The 24,484-nt window shown below is 41.9% G+C and overlaps 1 protein-coding gene across 3 annotated transcripts in view; it reads right to left on the bottom strand.

Moving 5' to 3' along the window:
- The window catches only part of SPIN1 (spindlin 1), a 78,159-nt gene extending 62,443 nt beyond the window's left edge, over positions 1-15,716 (bottom strand). For 2 of the 3 annotated variants that reach the window (XM_037056237.1, XM_037056239.1), the window contains exon 1: positions 15,604-15,716. The gene's annotated coding sequence lies outside the window, so the exon portion shown is untranslated. Of the gene's footprint in view, positions 1-15,285; positions 15,309-15,603 lie in introns of those variants that run through there. The other variant, XM_037056238.1, reaches the window with a different exon arrangement.
- Positions 15,717-24,484: the final 8,768 nt, after the last annotated feature.

Here is a 24,484-nt window from a genome sequence, read left to right as displayed (position 1 = left end):
CTGGAGTAATAGTAAGGAAGTCAGGCTAAAAGCGGCAGCTAGCTGCAACTTCTCTTTACCCTAAAACTGAACTGAGGTAATCCCAGACTATCCACTCCCTCAGAAGCTTGGCAGAAGCAAGCATAAATCTTTTCAAGAAATATCATCCTAGGCCCTAATTATTTCAATCTATAAAATGTAATCTTCTACTGCATGTGCACACATTCACACACATGCAATGCAGCCACGAGAAACAAAATAAAAACTAAGAGAAACAGCCCTGGCTGGTGTTCCTCAGTGGATTGAGTGCCATCCTGAACACCAAAAGGTTGCCAGTTCAATTTCCATTTAGGGCACATGCCTGGGTTGTAGGCCAGGTCCCCAACTGGGGGAGTCTGAGAGGCAACTGATCAATACATCTCTCACATCAATGTTTTGCTCCCTCCTCTCTAAAATTAAATAAATAAAATACTTCCAAAAAAACAGAAGAAACAATAAATAGGAAACCAAAAAAGGTAGGCCCATAGGGCTGCCAGGTATTGGAGTTGCAAAACTGTCAGCACTTAAAGCTGGGGGAAGAAGGGTACAGAAACAGATAAAATTATTAGGCCCTGACTGGTGTGGCTCAGTTGGTTGGGCACTGTCCCACATGAAAGGTCACTGATTCAATTCCTGGTCAGGGCACACACCTGGGTTATGGGTCAGTCACCAGTTGGGGAGTGTGCAAGAGTCAACTGATCATTGTTTCTCTCACATGGATGTTTTTCCCCCTGCCTTGCCCTCTCTCTAAAAAACCCATAAAATTAATAAAATAAAATAAAAAGGCTGTATTATGCTCAAAGAGATAAGATGTAGAAAACTATCAAAGAAACATTATTTTTCAGCAGTAAAAACAATATAGTAAACACAACAGATAAAGATTAACAGTACACTATTCTTGTTGAAAATTAGAGAAATCAGAAAACTATATCCAAAATGAAGGGTGGAGGGTGAGACCGAGAAGATCTAACATGCATTTAATTGGGTTGTCAGACATTCACAGAGATTCAGCTAGAGCTATAAATACGAAATGTAAACAAAAAGAAATATATACCTAGACACACCACAGTAAAAGAGTTGAAAACTAAAGACAAAAAATAATAATAAAAGCCAGAAATAAAAGACTCCATTCATAGGAGCTAATACATATATTTTTTGTAGTGAGAATAAAGCAAGTTTTATTTAAGTAGGAAAAAAAGAACGATGCCAAAGCCCAGGTGCCACTGTGAAAGAAGCGAAAATATGCGTCCAAGTGCACACAGGTTAACTTCAGAGTTATACCCATTGCAGCATATGTTAAACTGACTTCTTACAGAAAGAATGCAAGCGGAAGATGTAATTCAGTAACTTCTTTCAGTGCTTTAGCAAAAACTGATTCTATACACACCAAAAATATTCTTCAGAGGGCAATTCCGGCCAAAATGGAAGTGTAGGTAGAAACCCTTTGCTTCCTCGAAAGACCAAAAGGAAGATAACAACCAATCTAAAATCAATAAACAACCAAAATCTCCAGAAAACCAAACTGCATAGAACTCCAACAATCAAGGAATTAAAGAAAAAATCAACCAGAACAACCAGACTGGGAAGGCAGACCTCTCTAGGTGGGCGACTCAGAAAAAACTGTGGCAGACGGCTGAGGGGCGGGGATGACTGCTGAGTTGGGCAGAGGTGCACCAGAGGGACTGATTTAAGGGGAAAACTGAGACTCAGAGCTGACTGTGGGCTAAGGCTTGGGTTGCCATGGTGAGAGATACTTCCAGTCTGACAAGAGTCTGTAGGAAAATGTGCTAGAGACAAGCAGGCAAGTTGCATTGTTCCCTCTCTGGCCCTTCCCACACAGGCAGTGCTACAAAGAGGGTGGCCCTGCCTGGGTGAATACCTAAGGCCCCACCCCCTCACAACCTATCAGATGTGCCAAGACAAAGAAATATGGCCCAAATGAAAAACACAGCAAAACCTCAGCAAGAGAACTAAGTGATGAGGAGATTGCCAACCTATCTGATGGAGAAAGCTCTGATAATCAAAATGCTCAGAGAACTGACCGAGCTTAGTCGAAAAATGAAAAAAAAAGAGAAAGATACCCAAAGTGAAATAAAGCAAAATATTCAAGGGAACCAACAGTGACAAGAAGGAAACCAGGATTCAAAGCAACAATTTGGAACAAAAAGAAATAAACATCCAACTGGATCAGAATGAAGAAACAAGAATCCAAAAAAATGAAGAAAGGCTGAGGATTCTCTGGGACAACCTGAAACGTTCCAATATCCAAATTATAGGGGTGCCAGAAGGAGACGGGCAACAGCAAGAAATTGAAAACTTATTTGAATAAATAATGAGGGAAAACTTCCCCAATCTGGCAAAGAAAATAGACTTCCAGGAAGTCCAGGAAGCCCAGAGTCCCCAAGAAGTCGGACCTGAAGAGGAACAAGCCAAGGCACATCATCATTAAGTTACCCAAGATTAAAGACAAAGAGAAAATCATAAAAGCAGCAAGAGATAAGGAGGCAGTTACCTACAAAGGAGTTCCCATAAGGCTATCACTTGATTTCTCAAAAGAAACCTTACAGGTAAGAAGGGGCTGGAAAGATGTATTTGAAGTCAGGAAAGGCAAGGAACCACATCCAAGATTACTCTATCCAGCAAAGCTTTTATTTAGAATGAAAGGGCAGATAAAGAGCTTCCCAGATAAGGTCAAGTTAAAGGAGTTTATCATCACCAAGCCCTTATTATATGAAACATTAAAGGGACTTATCTAAGAAAAAGATAAAAAATATGAACAATAAAATGAGAACTCACAACTATTAACAAATGAACCCTAAAAGAAAAGAAAAACAATGAAAACAAAAACTAAGCAAACAACCAGAACAGGAACAGAATCAGAGAAATGGACATCACACAGAGGGAGTTCAGTGGGGAAGGGAGGGAGGAATGGGGGGAAAAGGTACAGGGAAGAAGAAGGGTAATTAATAGGCATAAAATAGGTGGGGAGAGATAAAAAATGGTATAGGAAACAGAGGACTGGAAGAACTTATACGCACAGCCCATGGACATGAACTAAGTGGGGGGGGATGCCGGAAGGTTGGGGAAGCATGGTGGAGGGGGGATAAAGGGGGAAAAATTGGGAAAACTATAATAGCATAATCAATAAAAAATACTTAAAAATATACTTCAAAAAGGTCAATTTGAGATATCTATACTAACACATACTCAGAGAATTCACTGTCTGCAGTCACACAACAAGTGGGGAACACACTCAGACAGAAGGGAAATGTTCACAGATGGAGGACTGGAATTAGAGCAAGGAATGACGAGCAATTAAGAGGGTAAATCTAAAAGGCTACTGACCGAACAACTTAATGATGTCTTAAGATAAATCATACACAAAATCATAACAGCACAACAGTAATACATTACTTAAAATGAGATATACAGTTTACCCAAGAAAAGGGGAAATTGACCAATTACTGGATTTTGATAGGTTAAAGATGCACGTTTTAAGTAATAACAGAAGGAAAAATAATAAAAATTAGCACCCCCAAAAAGTAGATGAAAAGGTCATATAACAGGTATAAGCCCTGGCTGGTGTAGCTCAGTGGATTGAGTGCCGGCCTATGAACCAAAGGATTGCAGTTTTATTCCCAGCCAGGGCACATGCTTGGGTTGCAGGCCAGTTGCCAGCAGGGGATGCATGAGAGGCAACCATTCATTGATATTTCTCTCCCTCTCTCCTTTCCTTCCCCTCTAAAGACAAATAAGATCTTAAAAAAAAAAAAAAAAAAAAAAACAGGTATAAGAAACAGAAACCACTTAGTAACATAACAGATTTAAACCCAACTATGTCCATTATCTTTTATTCATAAATTTGAGAGAAAGAAACACTGATTTGTTGTTCCATTTATTTATTCATTCATTGGCTGCTTATTTGTGCCCTGACTGCAGATCGAACCCACAACTATGGCACACTGGGACAATGCTCTAACCAACTGAGCTACCTGGCCAGGGCCATATGTCCATTATCTTGTTAAATATTGTCAACATATCAAAAAAATACACCATTTTTAAGAAATATTGTCATGTTGGATTTTCACAATTCTAACTATATATTATTGACAACACAACTGTCTAAAACATAAACACATACAGATTGAAAATAAAGGGTACACGCTAACCTAAGAAAAGAGTACAGCTACATGAATATTAAGCTAAGAAAACTTTACTTCTAATAATGCTTTTGTCCTAAGGAGCAACACAATGGTTTTTAAAAACAGAATTGATAAAGAAGTTATACAATTCTAAACATATATGCACCTAATTACATAACCTCAAAATATATAAAGTAAGAATTACCAGAACTTAGGAGAATCATACAAATGCAAAATCAGAGTATTAATATATTTCTCTTGGTAACCAATATAGCAGCAGACCAGAAAAGAAAAAAAGATTAGGCCAGGTCGTAGAAGAATATAACATGGCTAGTCGAGTTGAACTAACTGACAAATACAAAACACTGCATCTAACAAAGGCAGAACCACATTCTTTCCAAGCATACACACATTTACAAAAACTGATCCTCTATTGGGTGATAAAGCTTCAAAAAATTTCATAAAAGTTTAATCATACAGTGTTCTGACCACACAGAAATCAGTTAAAAAAAAAAAAACAGGCACAGAACAAAGGATTCTCAGAGTGGGGAAGCCATTGTGTATTTTACTATAATGGTGAATACATACTATATATTTGTAAAAATCCATTGAATATACACACCTAATGTAAACTATGCATTTGGATGATAAAGATGTGTCAACATAGGTTCATTGATTCTAACAAATGTACAATCTGGTTCAGGATACAGAAGGTTGTGCCTGTGTGGGATCGGAGTACAGGGAAACTTGTACTTTCTGCTAACTTTTGCTGAGAACCTCAAAATGCTCTTAAAAATAAAGTTTATTTTTTAAAGGTTTACCTGTTGGGATAGGTTAATAAGTATACAATGGTTACAAACGACCCCAGAAATCTTGGTTGCTTGAGACAAATTCCCAGTCCCTCCCCCCTGCTCTCCCCTTCCTCTTCTCTATCCTTGTCCCTTCTTTCTCCTACCTCCCTCCCTCCCTCCGCTCTTGGCTCATAGTAAACATATAAGAGACAATGTACTGCAGGAAGCTCCATCTGGAAACAGATCACTGGCGAAGAGGGACATGTAGCAAATCTCACCATTGCTCTTAAAAGTTTCTGACAGGTCCCTCCTGCTCACATGTCACTGGTTAAGACAAATCACATGGCCACACCTAACTTAGAAGGCATGGTATCTTATTTTGAACCAGAACAAGATGGTACTGAACACCCACTGGGATGACTAAAATTAAAAAGACTAACAATGCCACATATTGGTGAAGATGTGGAGACACAGGAATGCATTCACTGTAGCACAGCAGTCCCAACCTTTTTTTGGGGGGGGGGGTCAGAGGTCAAGAGGCTGGAAACAAGGGAGTTTCACTTGTTCTCTGCTTCTTACCTCCTGCTGTGGCCCAGTTGGGGGGGCCAGAGAGGGGCAGAACAGGAGGTGGAGCTCAGGGGAGCTTCCTTCTCTACCAGGTTCCCAACAGACCACAGACCAGTACCAGTCCACAGCCCAGGGGCTGAGGAACCCCTGCCGTAGCAAGAATAGAAACTGGAAGTAGACATATTCCAAATATGTCTATTTTGGAAGTCTGGTACTATCTATGAATACCAAACACAAGGCAAATATGAGAGCCATAAATTCTACACAAAAGAAAAGCATATGAGAAACATTCACCTAAATGTTCACAGCAAGTCAACTCACATGAGCACCACATCACCCATGAAAATGAAGTGAGCCCCTTACACCACCTACCATGGGGAACACTTCACCTATGATGGGAGCTGAAGTGATGACTGCTGCTCAGCTAAATCCATCACCACCACCCCTAGCCCCATGCATCCCTTACACAGACTATTTCTAGCATGCAGGATGCTACAGCAGGCCCACTCCAGCAGGACAAAGGATGCCTCTGACCCAGATTTGGCTGGAGGACTCCCCTCTGGCCTTGCTCAAACTTTCTCAGAACTGCACTGTGGTCATTAAGACTTTTCCCATCAAACGTTCTCTCCACCCACTCATTCTTCCTCCACATGCATCAGACATGTGGGGGGTTGGCCTCACTGGTATTTCTCTCAATACAGCTAGATCCAATCCCAACCTGCCATCTTCTTGTTCTTGGGGGACCTGAACTAACAGTCTCAAACTGGAAATAACCCAATATTTAACAGGAAAATGAGTAGCCATGATACATAAATATATCATACATGAACAGACAACTGTATGTGACCACATGAGTAAAATTCCTGATGCAATCAGTGGCAGTTCCAAAGTTGGTACATCACAAACCACAGGTACAGATCTCTGTCAATACTTCGTACTTACAGTATACTTCATAATTTTTTTTAAATTACAAAAAAATACAAGACTGAAAAGTCAACAGTCCTCAAATCACAGGTTAATTTACTATTAACTCAAATTACAAAGAAGCTATTTGAAGCTAAAGTATTACTTTCTTATTACTCTCCCCTCCTTCTCCATCAGTCCCATCCCCCAGAGAGAACCATTAGTAATGGTTCAATAAATCTTCAATAAATCTAACATACTTTGCAAATATTTAAAGCATAATAGATGCACAAACATCTTAAAACACACATACGCACACAAAACACACACACGCAAGTTCTACAACTTGCCTCTCTCACTATGTGTTGTTTTTCATGCGGTATAGTGGATTTTATATGATAAAATGACCATTTATTTTACCGTGCTAACTCCAATACTCTTACACATACAAATCTGCATATTTGTGTAAATGCATTGATACAACAAACATTTAGCAGTGGAACTGCTAGACCAAATAGACTATGTGCATTTTAATTAAGTATAGTGAAGTCACTTTCCAAAAAGGCTCTACCGAATTACAGTCCCACCAGTAACATGGATTATTTAAAGGCCATGTGTTTTTGGTGACCCTTGCTTAATGAGTATTTCAAAAATTGTAAAGAGTAACTATAAATGGAAAGTATATAGAATTGCTCTTATCTTTCACTTCGTCAATTTAAAGGAAAAACTTTATAGGATTAAAAAATAATACAAAAGTAAACCAAAAATATTATCAATTTTTGAAACCTACAGATTAATCCTAAATAAAAAAGACCATTCAACAGACCTACCAACATTAGAATCCAACTATCACCACTGCATTTACAATCACCAGATCAGTGCCAGCCAACTCCCACTGTGATTTCAGACCTACAGAGAACAGTGACCAGGGCTGTCAAGAATACTGGGCTCCCCTCACAGATGTCTTGCAGCTGTGGGATAAGACATACGCTCTGAATCTCCCCAGGGTGGGCAAGGAGGTCATTCACAACAAATCAACTCCAGTACTTTAATCTCCTTAAGTTTATGGACCCTACCTCATACACCACAGTAGTTCTACCAGCTCAACTTCACTTAGCACTGGCTACCCTTTGAGTTGTTTCGAGCTATCAGAGCTCTTTCTAACCCCTCAAGCTACAATGCTGAATTCAGAATCTCTGTTTATGGATCCATATCAATAAATTCAATCTAACCCAACTTTATATTCCTTCCACCACTATCCCACACTCTTAAGATCCACTCCCACTCATACTCCCCAGGTTCTTATCTATGTGGTAGCAAACCAGACGATCTTTTGGACATTTGGACATTTGCACCTTCTCATAAGGCACACTTTGTACCTCACCCTTTGGAAACTGCTGGGACTATCCTAAAGAGGCCAATTACAGGTTTTTCAGGCAAATGCAAATTAAGTTCCTCAAGCACAAGGTGGAAAGGTTGCTTCTATTGGCAAAGGTAGCCCAGCAGAATTTAGGGATTAAAGATCAATCTGAATCTGACCTCATACTCTTAATCCAATTTTCAGGATCCCATTCCTTACCAATCGATGCTCTAACTTACAAACTGGGAATTCAATTTGTACTTTCCCGGCAGACACAGAAACTTCCTTATATGGAACATGAGTTGGGAATTTAAATCCCTGAGCTCATCATTTCACTTTGTAATTGTTTGAATTTGGCTGAATCAAATTTCCCAGAACTTCCTCTCCCATTTGTCTGATTTGGGCAGACCACAAGAGAGATTACTGTGGAGTGCAGAGGGCACACTAAGGGCCACCTCTCTAACCTGCATCCATGGATCTTCCCAAGTATCTCACTGATTTGAGGTATGGTTGGGCCTGCACCAGCTGCAGCAACTGCTTGTACCTTCCCCTCCCTGAGCTCCTCTGCCTTCTGGGCCAAATGTGTGTGGTTGGCTCCATGAAAAGGGCCCAGCTCTTACAGGCCATCTACTCGACCAAACTCACGGACAAAAGAACTGTCAGAACTTTCAATCTGGCCTGCTTGTTTGTCATCAAGCCTCCAGCTTGTTTGTCATCTTCCTCACTATACATCTTTTCCCAAAAGCTTGCCCTGTGAACTTCAAACTCCAGCATCAGGCAGTAGACAATAGCCTTTTTGTCTTTAAGCTGCTCTGTCAGCTCCCTCACATTAACTCTGATCCCTAATAACCATTGTTTGAAAGACCTCTTTGCAGCAGACCAGATATAAAAACACAGTCTCCACCTTTCCTTTGACAAGTCTACAATTACTATCTAGGTGGTTTGAGTACTCACAACCCAGGCACTAAGCAAAGTTCTAGAAAAGTAATTATGGGCAAAAACAATAACAGTCTCTGTTTTCATGAAGCTCAGCCTTTTTGGGAAAATAAAAGTTAATTAAATTATGTAAACTAATGTAGCACCATAAATTTGATAATCACTAGGGAGAAGAGCAATGTATCAGGGAGACTGGGCTTCAAGGAGGTCAAGAAAAACTTCAGAAAATGGATGGCTGTTGCAGCAGATTTATGGGTTTCCTGGACTACTGTCTCTATCCTTAACATGCACACACACACACATAAAAAAAATCATGAAACAAACTCTAAAGACTAGGAAAAATGGAATAGGGACAGAAAAGCATTCCAGGCAGAGGGAAAGAACAAGTGCCATGCTCCCTGGTGGAAAAGGAAACAGTGGGCACAGGAAATGGCAGAAGGACCAGCAACATGTATAACAGCAACAGAATATAAGCAACTCAAGTGTTCATCATTAGGAGACAAACTGCAAGCACAAAAGGACAAAAATAAGCTTATATAAAGGGATCTCCTTCGTATAGCAAGTAAAAAGAAACAAAACAGTGTACACAGAGTTCTACATTTAGTTTACAAAAGGAAGAGAAATAAAAATATATGACTGAACCTGTATTTACAAAGATGAAACACTGGAAGAATAAATCACAGAACTAATAAAAATGGGGCAGGAGGAGAATGGGTGCAGGGGACAGGAATGAAAGGCTGTAAAAATACCTTTGTAAGACAGCTTCAACTTCTGAACCACGTTAATGTTTTACAAAATGAAATAATACATTAAATAATTTTAAACAATCCTTAACAATAAGGATTTCATGCAAATAAATCTAATAATCAAGCCACTAATATAATTAGAGAAAGCAGTATTTTTAAATGGTATTGTATTGGGTTGGCCAAAAAGTCCATTACGTTTTTTCTGTATGATGGGTCTAGTAGTGCTTAGCTGTCTTTAACTTCATTTGAAACAATTTTGTTAGACTGTATAGTGATAGCTATATATCAGTGTGCATTTAAAAATTATCAAAACTGGTGAATTTTTATTCAGTCATTTTAATACTAAAGATGGAAGATGATATGAAACGTTTTTGGCATATTAATTGTTATTTCAAGAAAGGTAAAAATGGAACTGAAGTGTAAAAAAAGGTTTGTGCAGTATATGGAGAAGGCGCTATGATGGACTGAGCACACCAAAGTGGTTTGCGAAGTTTCTTGGTACTATTGACATTTTACTGTGGGGCTTTCTTATGCATTGGAAGATGTTTAGCAGCACTCCTGGTCTCTACCCACAAGAGCAGGAGACTGCAAACATATTCAGATTACCCAAATTAATAGTTATTGTTGAAAATAAAAAAGTGTCTCATCTTATTAAAAAAAACATAATGGACTTTTTGGCCAACATAATAATTCAGAAAGTCAACTGTACATCCTTACATGGATAATTTTCAGAACAAAAATAACTGTAATAAAACATAAACCTACAATTGTTTTAATATTAGTGTTTTCAAAATACTATATATTGCAGGAAAAAGAAAAAGTTTAACTCATGTTGCTAAAAATGCAAATTTTCAATGGCAGAAGTTGAAAATAACCATACAAAACAAAACTTTTATATTTTCCAAATCTATCCAGTGAAACAACCACTCTACCAATCAGGATGCACAGCACCAGGATATCTAAAATTCCACTCTAGATAAAAGGGGTTAAAAGAACTGACCAAATACTGATGAGGAAAAATACAACATGTGCCTCAGACACCTTGAATCAGGAGCAAGACACAGTTCAAAGATTAACGGGGTTGTATCCAAGGGAAGAAAACTTCCTTGAAAGGACACCACCACACCCAAGTTAACACAAGCTGAAGAGAAGAAGAATGACTATCTGATTCACTGAATACACAAAAAACTATGGGCCACAGCGATACTCCAGAGAAAAGGCAAAAAGAAAGAAACTCACAACTAACTAACATCATCTGTAGGCAGATCCAAAAATTAAACCTAAGTTATAAGTATGTAACTACAAGCAAAGTGACAACTTACTATAAACAAATATAATCTAAGTTTTTTTAAAAAGTTGTTTTGCCTTTTATTTTAAAGACATTACTACAACCTGAACACATCTAAAATGGAATAAAAGGCTTTAGTAGTTTTTTCATTTACTCTCTGAACATTTGGATAAATTTATAGTGATATTTTATTCAACATTAGGATAACATAATACTCCAAAAGATCAACACATTTAACATTCTAGCAACACCAGACCAATTCCTCCCACCTCAAATAACTTCACCCACCTTCTCCAGCAGGCCAGACTCTGGAGACTAAAGATCCTACATTGGCAGAGTCCTCCAATCCACCTTCATGTTGTTCCATGCCTGTCAATGTCGTCCTCCACCTCCAGGATAAACACCAACTGCCTTAATGTGATGTGTAGGATTATTTGAAATCTGGCCCTAAATTCATCCCTAGGAAAACTGGCAATGCCAAACCACAGTTGTTAGCAGCTGTGGTGAACATCATCACGATCAGTACCCACAGAGCACTTACTACATCCAGGAGCCACTCCACTGAAACATATACTTAATGAGGTAGGTATCCTCATCCAGTCTACAAATAAACACACACAGGAGTAAAAGATAACAAGGGCCACCTTTTGCTTTGGATTCAAATCTAGCATGGTCTCAAACACGTTCTTTATCCCTCTCTCTGTTCCTGCTCTTTCCATGTAGACTTCCATCCTCTCCTAAAGGACTCTATACTCTGCTGAAGCATCACCCTCTCCCACATAGTTCTGTGTAGAATTTCCTCGATACATACATGTGTATCCTCTCAGTATTACAGCCTATAAGGTCTCTAAGGGCACATCTTTATTATGCCCATACGTGACTTTTCTAGAAAAGACTTAGGGCAATTTTAAGACCATAAAATAAGCACCCAATGACGATTTAACTAAAAATTAAATTGAGTACTGGGGTACAACTAAGAACTTCTTTACTTAAAAAAAGTAAGCAAAGTTCAAAAGCAGGGAGTCAACAATGTGACATTAGTTGCGCTTTTTCAGGAATTGTACTGGGAACTCTACAACATATTTAATTCAATTTTCATATCCTCATATGATAGGTTTCATCCCAGTTTACAGATGAGGATTTGAAAGTTTAAAATGGCTTTGGACCAGTGGGGCTGGATTTCAACCTGACTTTTCTGAGTTGAAAGGCCGTATCTCCACGCCAGCTCCAAAGCTCATCTCCTTTTCACAACACCGTACCACCTTCCAAACTGAACAAAATACTTTGACAAATAAACTGATTCCCCACTTCCACTTTCTTTTTATTCAAGGAAAAGAGAAAAAACACATTTAATTAGGCATCTAATAAGCATAAAGAAGTATTTACATGGATATGTGTATTAACTGTTCTTTCTCAGAAAAATGAAGATACTGCTAACAGCTAAACCAAAGAAATACCCAAGAGCATTATTTTTAATCTCTAAATAATCCACATTAGTAACTTCAGAAACAACAGTATCCTTTTCACATATTTCTAACATTCCAGGAGGAGAAGAAAAGTTAACAATCAAGGAATGCAGCCAGAAGTTACAATGTAATCAAGTAAGTGATCAGGTACTAAAAACACTGTAATTAAATTTCTTCTAGTTAAGACTTCAAATTAATAACACGTAATTTCTTATCAATACAGTAACAGCCAAATCTGACCCAAAGGCACACACAAACCACATAACCTCCTGATTCACCATTAAAGGAATGGTTTAGTTAAGATACACTGTAACAAGAAGATAATCCAAAAAAACAAGCATAGTGTAAGCAGCCTGTGGGACAACTTTAAGCAATCCAACATACGAGTGCCAAAAGAAAAGAGCAAGAAATTGGAAATGTGTTTGAAAAAATAATTAAAGAAAACTTCCCTAATTTGGTGAAAGAAAAAGACACGCAAGTCGAAGAGGCACAGAAAATCCCAAACAAGATGGATGCAGAGGCCCACCCTAAGACACATAATTAAAATGTCAAACATTAAAGATAAAGATATATGGGGATGGGAAGAACAGGTGAGAGGTGAGGGAATTAAGAAGTACAAATAGGTAGTTAAAAATAGCCATGGGGATGTAAAGTACAATATAGGAAAGGGAGTAGCCAAAGAACTTACAGACATGACCCACGGACATGAACAGGGGTGGGGGCATTGCCTGAGGCAGTGGGGGGTGCTAGGTGGAAAGAAGCAAAAGGGAAGAAATCAGGACAACTTGTAATAGCATAACCAATAAATTATAACATAAATAAAAATATACTCTAAGGAACCCCATGACCAAGATTACCTAGTTTTCTTGGATGTTAAAAATAAAACAAAAAGGGACCTGGTACCAAATACAAAAATCATTAGTGCACTGTTTCTGACATTCACAACTGTAAAAATGTGAACTGTGACCCTAGGAGAGAAGAAAAGGAGTATTACTGTTTTCCAAACTTTGGTGACCAAGGAATCCTTTATCCTATAGCATCTCCAGTTGCTCCTGGACTTACAACGAGGATGTATCACAACAAACCCATCATAGCTGAAAATGTTGTAAATCAAAAATGCAATTAATACACCTAACCTACCAAGCATTATGGCTTAGCCTAGCCTGCTTTAACCACGCCCAGAACACTTCCATTAGCCTACAGTTTCGCAATTTTGGCATCTTGAGTTTCATCTGAAGAGTAACCTGCATTCCTCTTATCAGAAACAGGACACATAGATGGCCGTTTTATAGACATGATGGAGTGCAAAAACCCAAAACCAATTCTCCAAAACAGACAGTACTGGCTGTGAATACATGACTGACTGGGAGCTGTGGCTCCCAGTAGGAGAAAGTATGCTACAGCATATTAGTACCACAGGAACAGCTCCCAGTAAGAGAAAGTATGCTATAGCATATTACTACCACAGGAACAGCTCAAAAATTCTGAATGTGAAGTTTGACTTGTGTTGAATGAACATTAAATTCCTTGCACACTGTTGTAAAGTGTAAAACCATAAACTGAATGTAAAACCATAAATCTGTAGTGTCACAGAGAATTCACCTTAAGCAACACTGCTTCAGGTAGTCCCAAACCAAGTAAACACTGTTACTGTATTCTAAATTACTAATTAAAGGTACCATTAGAAACAGTACTAGAGAAATTCCTGGATCATCAAAAGTTCCACCTAAAAAATTCTAAATTAAACAAAGAGATGACCCAAGACCCTTTTCCCATATCCACTTCCCAGCATTTTAACAGTATTCCCCTAAAGTTTAGAAATAAAGAAATTCTATTTTATTCCTCACAAGAAACTGGTAACTACAACCGGTAATTTTGGCGCATTGTGCAACTTTACATATGTTATCAAATTCAATAATAAACATTCTGTAAATTAGCAGCTACAACAATTTTTTGATGTTTGCCCTTTAACTAAGGCTGGGGAGGGGAGTTGGGAAAAGTCTCATTTTCACTTGAGCCCCCTCTGAAATTTCGCAACTTCTGAAAGAAAACCCACAACCTCTGAGTGTTCATAAACACATTATGTCCTCGTATACATCCGTAAGTACAGGTTTACCGGTAATTCTCACTTCCTAACAAAACCTATGTAAAAAACAATTACTCTATTCTCCATCAATCCTTTCCAAGTGCAAAGATCCAGAAAATTCCAACAGAAAGTATATAGGTATTCGTTTTGCGGGTATGCCGTCTTCCGTATAAGTCACATTACACAGTGTAATTCTCTAAGATACTTAAAACATATCTCGTGTTGCTTTGTGATACAGCTAAAACAGCCAAATGATCCGCACCTGCCACTTCTACAAGAAAAACCCTCTCCAAAACCCGAATCCCAACCTACATATCAAAGAAAGCAAATAAACATGAACTGCCCAAACAAATTTGGGATGTCTATTTCAGGGCATTTTACTGCGAAGGCCATCACTAAAATCCAGCCTAGTTATAAAGGTGGGATGGGAGGTCGCATTTCCAGGGAAGAGACAAGGCAGAACCGAACCCAAGGCATTGCGCAGTTTCCGCGTCGTGCGATTCATCTCCACAAAAGCTGCAGAATGCGCTCAAGGTCATTGTGAGGAAAAGTGTGTTAGTGTGTGTGAGGGCACAGACCTCGCTACCCTCCCCTTTGGTGAAATGCGCCTAAGGTGCAGGGTGTCGCGCCGCAAGAGAGGCGGTGGGCTTCACGGGAAGCCCGGAAAAGCAACCTTCTCCGCCAAGTCAACCGCCGGGGCCCAGGAGAGCAGCGTCAGGGTACCGTCCAAAGAACCTCCTCCTCTCTCCTCCCCAGGGGTCCCAGCCCAGTCCATCTCTTCGTAAAGGATCCCCCACCGCCTGGCCCCGTACCGGGTGGACCCATCTCGTCCCCGCCCCCGTCCCTCCTCTCCCGACACACTCCCCACCCTCCCTCCGGGCCGCAAGAGACTCGTACCCTCCCCCTCCCTTAACCATCTCCCCTGCCAGAGGTGGAGAGGTCCGATCCCCCACTCCGGCCCTGCCAGCGTTACGCAACTCACCCCGCCCGCCCCCGCTGGTGCCCGTCACAACGGCCCCCCTGCCCCAAGGCCGCGTCGCCAGCCCGGTACCGCGGCGTCCGGAACAAAGCGCGCAGTGCGGCCGGGCCGGGGACGGCAGCCATGTTGGCGGGGGCGGTGAACAAAGGCGAACGGCCGGAGGCCCCCGCCTGCAGCCCGACCGGCAGGGGGCGCTGTGCAGGCACCGCCCGCCGCCCGGACAATGCGCTGGGGCCCGCTGCTCCCCGGGTGCTGCCGCCCCACAGCGACCCCAATGCACCCCCTCGCGGCGCCTGCTCTCCCGCGGCACAATGGCCTCACCTGTAGGCCACCGAAGCCGCTGTCCTCAACCCGCGGGCCCCAATGTCCCGTGCCGTGCTCCCGCCCTGGCTCGACCGAGCCAGACGGCGCCGCCCCGCCCCCGCTCCTCGGCCGCCGCCGTCGCCTCCCGCCCCCGGCCGCACAGCGCACGCGCACTGCACCCGCCGACTACGCTGGCCGCGCCGCCAGGACTCAGCCCCGACCGGCCGCACTGCGCAAGCGCCACGGGCGATGGGCGGGACCTGGAGCTGCTCACCTGGCGGCAGGGTGGGCGGGGCGCGACTAGCGGTAGGGCGGGGCCTGGCGAGCCATTGAACTAGGCCAGTCTGGCAGCCACGCGGGACTGGCGCTACTCACCTGGCGGCGGGGCGGGGCCGTGAGTGATGGGTCGGGATACAGTCGGCTGGGGGCCCGGCAGTGGGGCGGGGCCTAGAGCGGCTATCCCTTGGCGCCGCGGTAAGTGGGCGGGGCTGCTGGGCCCCAGGTGCGTGCCGGGAAGTGGGGGGTGTTCGGATCCCTGAGAGACAGGGTAGGAGATACTGACGCCGGAACTAAGATCTTTAGGGTTTCGTTTTCGCACAGTGGGAGACCTTTAACTCAACGATCAGTTTTTCTAGTCCTTGGGAGAGCGAGCTGACCTCCGGCGCGCAGGTTCCCTTTTGGATGAAGCTGGACACGGCCCAAGGGCATCCGCCGGGCATCGGCGCCCCGACCCGAGCCTCGTCTGCTCGTCTACCCTACCTGGAAAGTAGGGAGAAGGAAATCCTTTGCAAGACCCGACCTCTCCCCGTCCCGTGCCCGGCCCCTACCGTAAACTGGAATACCCTTTCTTGAGGTCCAAACCTGGGCATGCCCACGGCCACCCGTGAACTTGTTTGACTTTATTTCACTTAAGGCTCCCTTTGAGTATTAGGGTTAGGTATTTGCGGGAGGAGCGGGAGAAGAACAGTTTTGACATCTACGGAGTTGCAGGACCTGGTGGCTGGATCCCAGGTCTGAAACCTAACCTTGCCGTGTTCACGCTCCTTCCTTCATCTGCCTCCGCATTTTACGGTCTGCCCATTCTTCAACTGCCCCCGCATTCTAGGGTCTGCCCCTTCTCTCCACCTCACCTCCTTCTCTATTCCAGTTCGGTGCTCCCTCCTTCACCCACCCCACCCCTACCAGCTAGTGTCCTCCAGCAGATGTAGTTCTGGTTCAGTTTGAAAACCCAGACAGCTACGTCGTAACAAACTGCCTCCACCAGTGCTGTCAGGTTAAATGACAGAACATATTACTGGAAATCACTGTATGTACACTGACCTGCAGCACACTTGTTAGTTAGCAATGCTCTTGGGATTTCGCTGGCTCCTTCCAAATAAGATTGGTACTACATGCTCTAGCAATTAAAATGCTCATCTCAGATGACGCATTGGCAGGTATAGGAAGTTCACTGGCCAACTACAGGGCCAGTTTAGATAACACGCATATAAGGGTGAATCTTGTAGTTAACAGGAAGCATTGGAAAATTGTTACTTTCATTTGTGTTTTTAATGTTGATGGCCCAGACAGTAGTGGAGCTGTTTCAGAAAGGAGGAGGAATGATGCCAACCAGTCAGCTGGTTGGAACACTTCAGTGGCTCCCTGGCTTTTCCCACCTCTCCACTATTGACCTTTGTGGTCAGATAATTCTTTTTCAAGGGGGCTGTTTCATGTACCACTAGATGCCAATAGTTCAACCACTCCCCCAACAGTATTGTAACAGGGTGCAGCCAAGAGGGGGTGGCCCAAATAGGGATTTGGAGTGGGATTTCAGCATGTCCAGGAAATATGCCCTGGCTGGTGTAGCTCAGTGGATTGAGCGCGGGCCTGTGAACCCCACGATCACGGTTCGATTCCCAGTCAGGGCACATGCCTGGGTTGCAGGCCAGTTACCAGCAGAGCACTCACGAGAGGCAACCAACACGTTGATTTCTCTCCTTCTCTCCTTCCCTTCCCCTCTAAAGATAAATAAATAAAATATTTAAAATTTAAAAAAAAGATGTCCAGGAAATATGAGAAAGATATATAGGATGTCCTCCCCCTACCCCCCACAGGTGTGAGTCGGGGGAAGGGACACATGGAGCAGGAACCTGCAGAGGTACCTTTGCAGCTAACCTCTGGCATGGTCATTTAACATATCTATAACTCTTAAATGGTTTCATAGATGTGTTAAATAGCTGTGGCCAAGCTTTGAGCCAAAGGGATGGAAGTGACTTCCACCCAAGATGTAAATGGGAGGCAGCTCCCCTGGTTATAGTGCCTGTGTGAGAGCTTGGAGAACATTGGCTCAATGACATGGGGCCACACCTGCCCATACTTATGATGGCAGCCCAGTAAAGCTGGAAGAATACGTAAATCCTCTCAGGTGTAACTGATTGTACAAGGAGTTGTAAATGGGGGTGCAGAGGAAGATTGGCACAGGGATTTAAACCCAGACTCAGTAGGCATGCAAGAAGAGAAGCACCTGGCTTAGGCAGAGTGGGGGACCCCCGCAGCTTTGGCAAGGGGAAAAACCACATGGCTTTGGAGTGCTCCTTTTTGCTAGGTGACTTAGGAAGCAGAGAGACTTTGCCTGGAAGAAAAGGGATGAAAGGACTCTTGCTGGTGGCCCATAAGAAGGTGCCACATGGCTTTGGATTAATTGGAGACCCTAGTGGCTACACAGCTGATGGTGCTGGGAGCCTGAATCACAGAATTCTACTTCTTTTTCTGAGATACGTGGTACACCAGATTATGGCAGAAGGAGAAGGAAGGACTGTGTGCATCTGTGGGTATCCTAAAGGACTTTAATATTTTAATGAAGACATTAAGTCACTACTCCAAGTCTGTATAGCTTTAAATAAATGTTTCCTTTTCATCAATCCCTGGCCGTTGAGGGACATATTTCCTCTGGTGGCAGGCATAGAGAACCTTGTGGGGGGTCCTTTTGGTAATAGTATATTGTACACTCGCCTTGGGTCTGTTCTGTAACAGCATCACAACCAAAAATGTCTCCAAGACAAAGCCAAATGTGTCCCAAACTCCAGCACTCCTGGTTTATATGTTGATGTTGCCTCTAGTGTTACTGAACAGCAAAGTGGGGTCCTGTAGGCAAAATTCTAGAGGCAAAGGTTTGTGATAAAGACAATGAGTCTGTATTCAATAACCACTCAACTGTGGAAAAGCAGCTTTCCACATGCATTAGCTACTTAGGCCTATCAGTTAAGGCTAAACTCTTTAACTCTTTAGTTACAGCTTTGGTCACTTAAACCTATTAAGGCTAGATTCACACCAGAGTTTTATTATTCCCCCAGTTTTTCATTATCTTATTTCTATAGGGCTAGTTTACAAATTAAAACAGCATAAGATACAAAAGCTAAACAATTTTGAAAGAATGACAGGTTTCTGCCGCCGAGCTAGTCCCCTCTGGAACATCCAAAGGATAATAACCTTGCCACCCTCTGCCTGGCCAGCTGAATCCTAGGCTACGGCTGGAGTTCCTTCCCAATCAAAATATTGTCCTTTGGGAAACGCAGGCAGCTGCAGCAGGATCATCCAGGCATCGTTAAGGTAGAAAGAGCCAGAGAGCCCTCTTTTTATATTAAATCTGAAGCAAAATTCCATTCACTCTGGAGGCATTCAGCTTCTCAGCCAATCTGGTTCTACACTGTTTAGCGTTGTCTCAGCCAACCTCCTCCTACCACCCCTTCCTACTCCCGAGTGATCTGATCAGATCTCTCTGTATCATTAGACTAATCAGTGGTGCTATCAAGGCCAGGAAGCCTGGCCAGCCCTGAGTTTGAAAGGGCCACACATTTTCCAGGAGGCAACTACCAGTCCTTCTAGAAGTATCTCAACTGACCTCTGAAGCCTTGCTAATTAGCATGCAGAATGTCAAAAGTGGTGTTTTATATCATTCATGTATATCTGCCCAAAAATGTTTAAAATGAATCTAGTCACGGGGAAAAACCAGACAAATCCAGATTGAGGGACATTCTGCAAAACGGTTCCACCAGACTCTTCAAAAACTCAATATCAAGAAAAACAAAAGCTACAGAATCCCTCCATAGGAGACCACCAGCAAAGCATCCTATAACTTTTGGTCCTATACCAGGTTGAAAGAAAGAAGCTATGAAGGGGGTTTGGAGGATAACTGGAGAACTTTGTATGAGGAATACATATTAGAGAGTATTGCCAAATCATTAAATGTTTCAGTGTTATGATAGCAAATTATGAGAATGCCTTGTTGTTAGAAGTGCACTGAGTTATATAGTCAAGAGTTCTCATGGTTATAGCAATAGTTTCAAATGGCTCAGAGACAGATGTAGTTTATATAGACATAATACAAAGACAGCAAAATGTTAACAGTTGGATCTAGGTGATGGATGTATGTGTCCATTGTGCAATTTTTTACGCTTTGACTGAAAAAATTTTTTCAAAATAACAAGTAAAAGTGGGATCCAAGTTAGTTTTTAATTTCTAGGATGCTTAGTGTGGAAGAACAGGGGCCACATGCAAAACTTGACAAGCTCAAGGCTGTATTGCAGCCTTACAAACTCAAGAGACCTTAACTAAATACAAAGGATGGTCTGAAATTAAAACTTATTAACTGAAATCAGTTTTTGGCAGATAGTCATCTCCTAGACCAGTATTTTGCCTAACAAAGGTCAATCTTTAATTGAGTCTGTCTATTGTATTTTCGCATCTATGATAATATACCTTTAGAATATTAGGGTAACTTCTCTTTTTCCAAAACCCTTTGGCACAACCACCAGAACTGAGACTACAAATCCACTATCTTGTTAATTGTGGATTGTTAATTTAACCTGTACCCACCTATGTAAAAGAAGTATGTGTCTGTCATTTTACCTTTATCCAATCCCTGAGGTTCCCCCTTCCACTTTGCTTTCTCCTACCTCCCCAATCTACCATCAGATGTCATGTAAACCCCCTCATGTCTTCTCCTTTGATTGTAATGTATAAAATAAGGTGCTAAACTAATGTTTTCTGGAGCGCTTCCTGGAAATTGTCAGCAATTGTCATCAGTTTGGCTCAAATAAACCCACCAAAAATTCTCTACAGGTTTGAATATCTCTTACGTTAGCAGAAATAAGGCATATAGCTTCAGCTTCCTGCTGCCCCTGCTTTCTTCCAACTTCCAAACCAAGCATTTCCAGAAACAAATATATGGTTAATTTCTTTACAGTTTCTTGCCCATATTAGGTCAAGAAACCTACCTATATTTTCCTTTTGCAGGAACTTTATTGCTGTCTAATATAACTTAGCATGTTAAAAGTTGATGTATAGTAGGGCCTATGTCTCTTATTGCTGAATCCTGGGTTCCTACTTGTTGATACAGGAATCTCTATCCCAGAGATGGGTACATTTGTTAACCTAAAAGTAAAAGGCCAAAGTGAGAGGCAATAAGAATTTACTTGAGATCCAAAAGAACAGTTATTGAGGAAGCACTGATTCAGGCAGAAACCCAAAGTGTTCCAATTAGGAGGCAAAAGAAAAGGGGTATTAGAGAAAGGGAAAGGGAATAATATCAATATAAGGAAGGAATTTCTATAAGTGCAGATAAGCTAGCACAGTGATGCTAATTCTAAAGAATGTCTTTAATTTCAGTCTGGCAGCCCTCAATCCAGTGCTTTCTTGTTGTCTTTGAAAACAGTTGTTTGGGATACTTTGTTGCTTTAGGCCCAGTCCAAAGGTTATTTTACCCTGTTTTAACATTCCAAAGATGAGAGGCACAAGAATGAAAGGCAGTTTTGAAATTTTTGGTTTAGGTAGTAGCTAATAAACTTAGTACTCAATGCACATAAAAAGTTATTGCTCTGGGAACTGAAGGTATGATTCACCTTGACTCCAGGAAACCATAAACTGTTCCACCTTTGAGCTCTAGGAGGACTGTAAACAATCAAGGTGCTACCTGAGCCATTGTACTCCAGGGTGAGATGTCCACTGTTCAGGACATAAATAAAGACCACTGCCCAGGGCACAGATACAGACCATGGCCCAGGACACAGATGAAAGAATGCTGCAGCTTTTATCTGACTTTTCCCCTGAATTCCAACCCCCTTACCTACACTTTTCTTCTTCTTATAAAAAGGGTCGGTTTAAAATGCTATTTAAGATGGTCTTTGGGGGTACATAATCAGTCTTCTCAGATCGCCGGCCATCTGAGTAAAGTGCCTATCCCTGTCTCTGCTTATTGGGTCTAATAGGTGACAGGCAGCATTATTTCTTCAGATAAGTTCTCTGTCCCTTACTCTCTTCTCCTTCTGGTATCCCCATGATCCACATGATGTTACACTTCATGTTGTCCCAACTTTCTCTTAAACTCTCCTCATTTTTTAAAATTCTATTTCCTTTTTGCTTCTCTGCTATGGTATTTGTTTTCCTATGTTGTCTTCCAAATCATTGATATAATCCTCTGTTTCATGTAACCTACTCTTTATTCCTTCCAATGTATTATTAATTTCAGATATTGCATTTTTTACTTCTCTCTGATTCTTTTTCATTGCTTCTTTATCTTTTTTCATGTTATTGATTATCCTTATAACCATTACTTTGAACTGTATATCTGATAAATGGCTTGTCTCCATTTAATTTAGGTTTCTTCTGGAGAATTTTCTTGTTCTTTCATTTGTGGCCCATTTCTTTGTCTTCCCAATTTGGCTTCCTCTTTGTGTTTGCTTCACGGTATTAGGTAGATCTGTAAAGACTTTGTTATAGGTCTGTGTCAGACAATGCCTGTGACTGGCGGTGGTTGATTGTTTGGAGTATCAATGATCCACAGCTAGTGGTTCCTTCTGCTGAGGCTGGATGTGTGTAGAAAGAACCCAGCTGTGCACCAGGACTATTTTTACCAGCAGTGGGCTTGAGGACAGTCAGCTAGTGTCTCAAAGCTCTCAGAATTTCATCATAGCCTGCTGACTTTCTGTTAGGCTTAATTACTGAAAGTGCCGCCAGATGTACTCCTCAGGAGCCTGGCCTAAGCTCCACAGTGTGGGGCAAGTGGGATATCTACAGATGGGGCTATTATTTCCCCTCAGGCTAATGTTGCATGGTGGGAGTGGTCTGGGTGAGGAAGATGGCTTCTGCAGTTTGGGGAATGACTGAGCACAGGGATCCTGGTGGCCAACCATCAGCTCTCACCCTAGAGCCAGCAACCTCAGACTCTCTTCTTGTGGCTACAAATAAAATTTTGTGTGTTGGCCTTTTAAGAGGCTCCCCTAGCTCTTTCCCTCTTGTGCACAGAAACCCTGCTACTCTTCACAGGTAGATGTTATTTGGGTTCCTTTCCTGGTTCTGTTGTTCAAGGCTGGGGATCCCAGGTTGGGCTTTAGACCCTACACTTCTCAGGGGGAATCTCCCAGTTGCTGAAATATTTCCTGGAACTTTAGGTATGAACTTTATGCTACTATGGGAGTCCAGTCAGCCCTCTCATGCCTCCATACTTCTTACCCATCTCAATGTGGTGATGTGGTTTATTCCATATGTGTTTGGTTATAAGGCCTTCTCCCCAGTTAGTGTTCAGTTGGTTATTTAGGATAATTTTTGTTTATTTTTTAAAGATTTTTATTTTATTTATTTTTAGACAGAAGGGAAGGGAGAGAGGAAGATAAACATCAATTTTATCTTGGTTGCTTTTCACGTCCTGCCTGCCGCGCCCCCCCCCCCCCACCAGGGCCTGGCCTGCAACCCCGCAATGTGCCCTGACTAGAAATCAAACCAATGACCCTTTGGTTCACATGCCAGTGTTTACTTCACTGAGCCACACCAGCCAGGGCTACAGTGGGAATCATAAAATATAGGAGACCAATTAGAAGGTTACTGTAATAACTTTTGAAGACAGGATTTGAACTGGATGGAGTATTTATAAAAATGGTAATACAATGAATTTCAAACAGCAAGCAAGTTGGTTCTTGTTAATAGTTGGGACTTATTATCCTTTTGAGGAAGGATATAGTAGTAGCATTGTGGTGAGGCTGAGGAAGAGGAAGCCCTGTTTACTAAAAGAAACATCCTAAGATGGAGGCATAGGTAGAAATGCTTTACTTCCTAACACAACCAAAAGAAGGATAACAACCAATTTAAAAACAATAAACAACCAGAAGTGCCAGAAAGTCAAACTGCATGGAAGTCTGACAACCCAGGAGTTAAAGAAACATTCATCCAAACCAGTAGGAGGGGTGGAGATGGAGGCGAGGAGAGGACCTTCGCAGCAAGGTGGCAGACTGTGGGAGTGGCTGAGACTGGCTGAGTGGGAAACTAAACACTTAAAACCTCTAGGTGTGAAATACTGTGGGTGTTGCAAAGGCAGGAGAAACTCCCAGTCTTATAGGAAATTTTATTGAAAAGTGGGACTAGAGCAGAGCAAGCCAGCAGCATTGTTCCCTCTCTGACCCCTGGCCCATAGACAGTACCATAAGGCAGCAAAGAGTTGCCCATCCACCCCACAAATACCTAAGGCTCTGCCTCTTACAACATAACAGGTATGCCAAGACAAAGAAATATGGCCCAAATGAATGAACAGATCAAAACTCCAGAAAAAAAGCTAAGCAATGAGGAGATGGACAACATATCAGATGTAGAGTTCAAAACACTGGTAATTAGGATGCTCATAGAATTGATTGCACTTGGTCACAAAATGAAGGCTATGCAAAGTGAAATAAAAAATATACAGGGAACCAATAGTGAACAGAAGGAAACCAGACTGAAATCAACAATTTGGAACAAAAGGAATAAATAAACAACCAACCAGAACAGAATGAAGAAACAAAGATAGAAAAAAATAAGGAGGGGCTTAGGAACCTCCAGGACAATTATATATGTTCCAACATACAAATCATAAGGGTGCTAGAAAGAGAAGAGG

This window comes from Sturnira hondurensis, unplaced genomic scaffold (assembly GCF_014824575.4).
Source record: "Sturnira hondurensis isolate 20B ecotype Veracruz unplaced genomic scaffold, ASM1482457v3 Scaffold0008860, whole genome shotgun sequence".
NCBI lineage: Eukaryota > Metazoa > Chordata > Mammalia > Chiroptera > Phyllostomidae > Sturnira > Sturnira hondurensis.
This window is presented reverse-complemented; position numbering and strand designations above follow the sequence as displayed.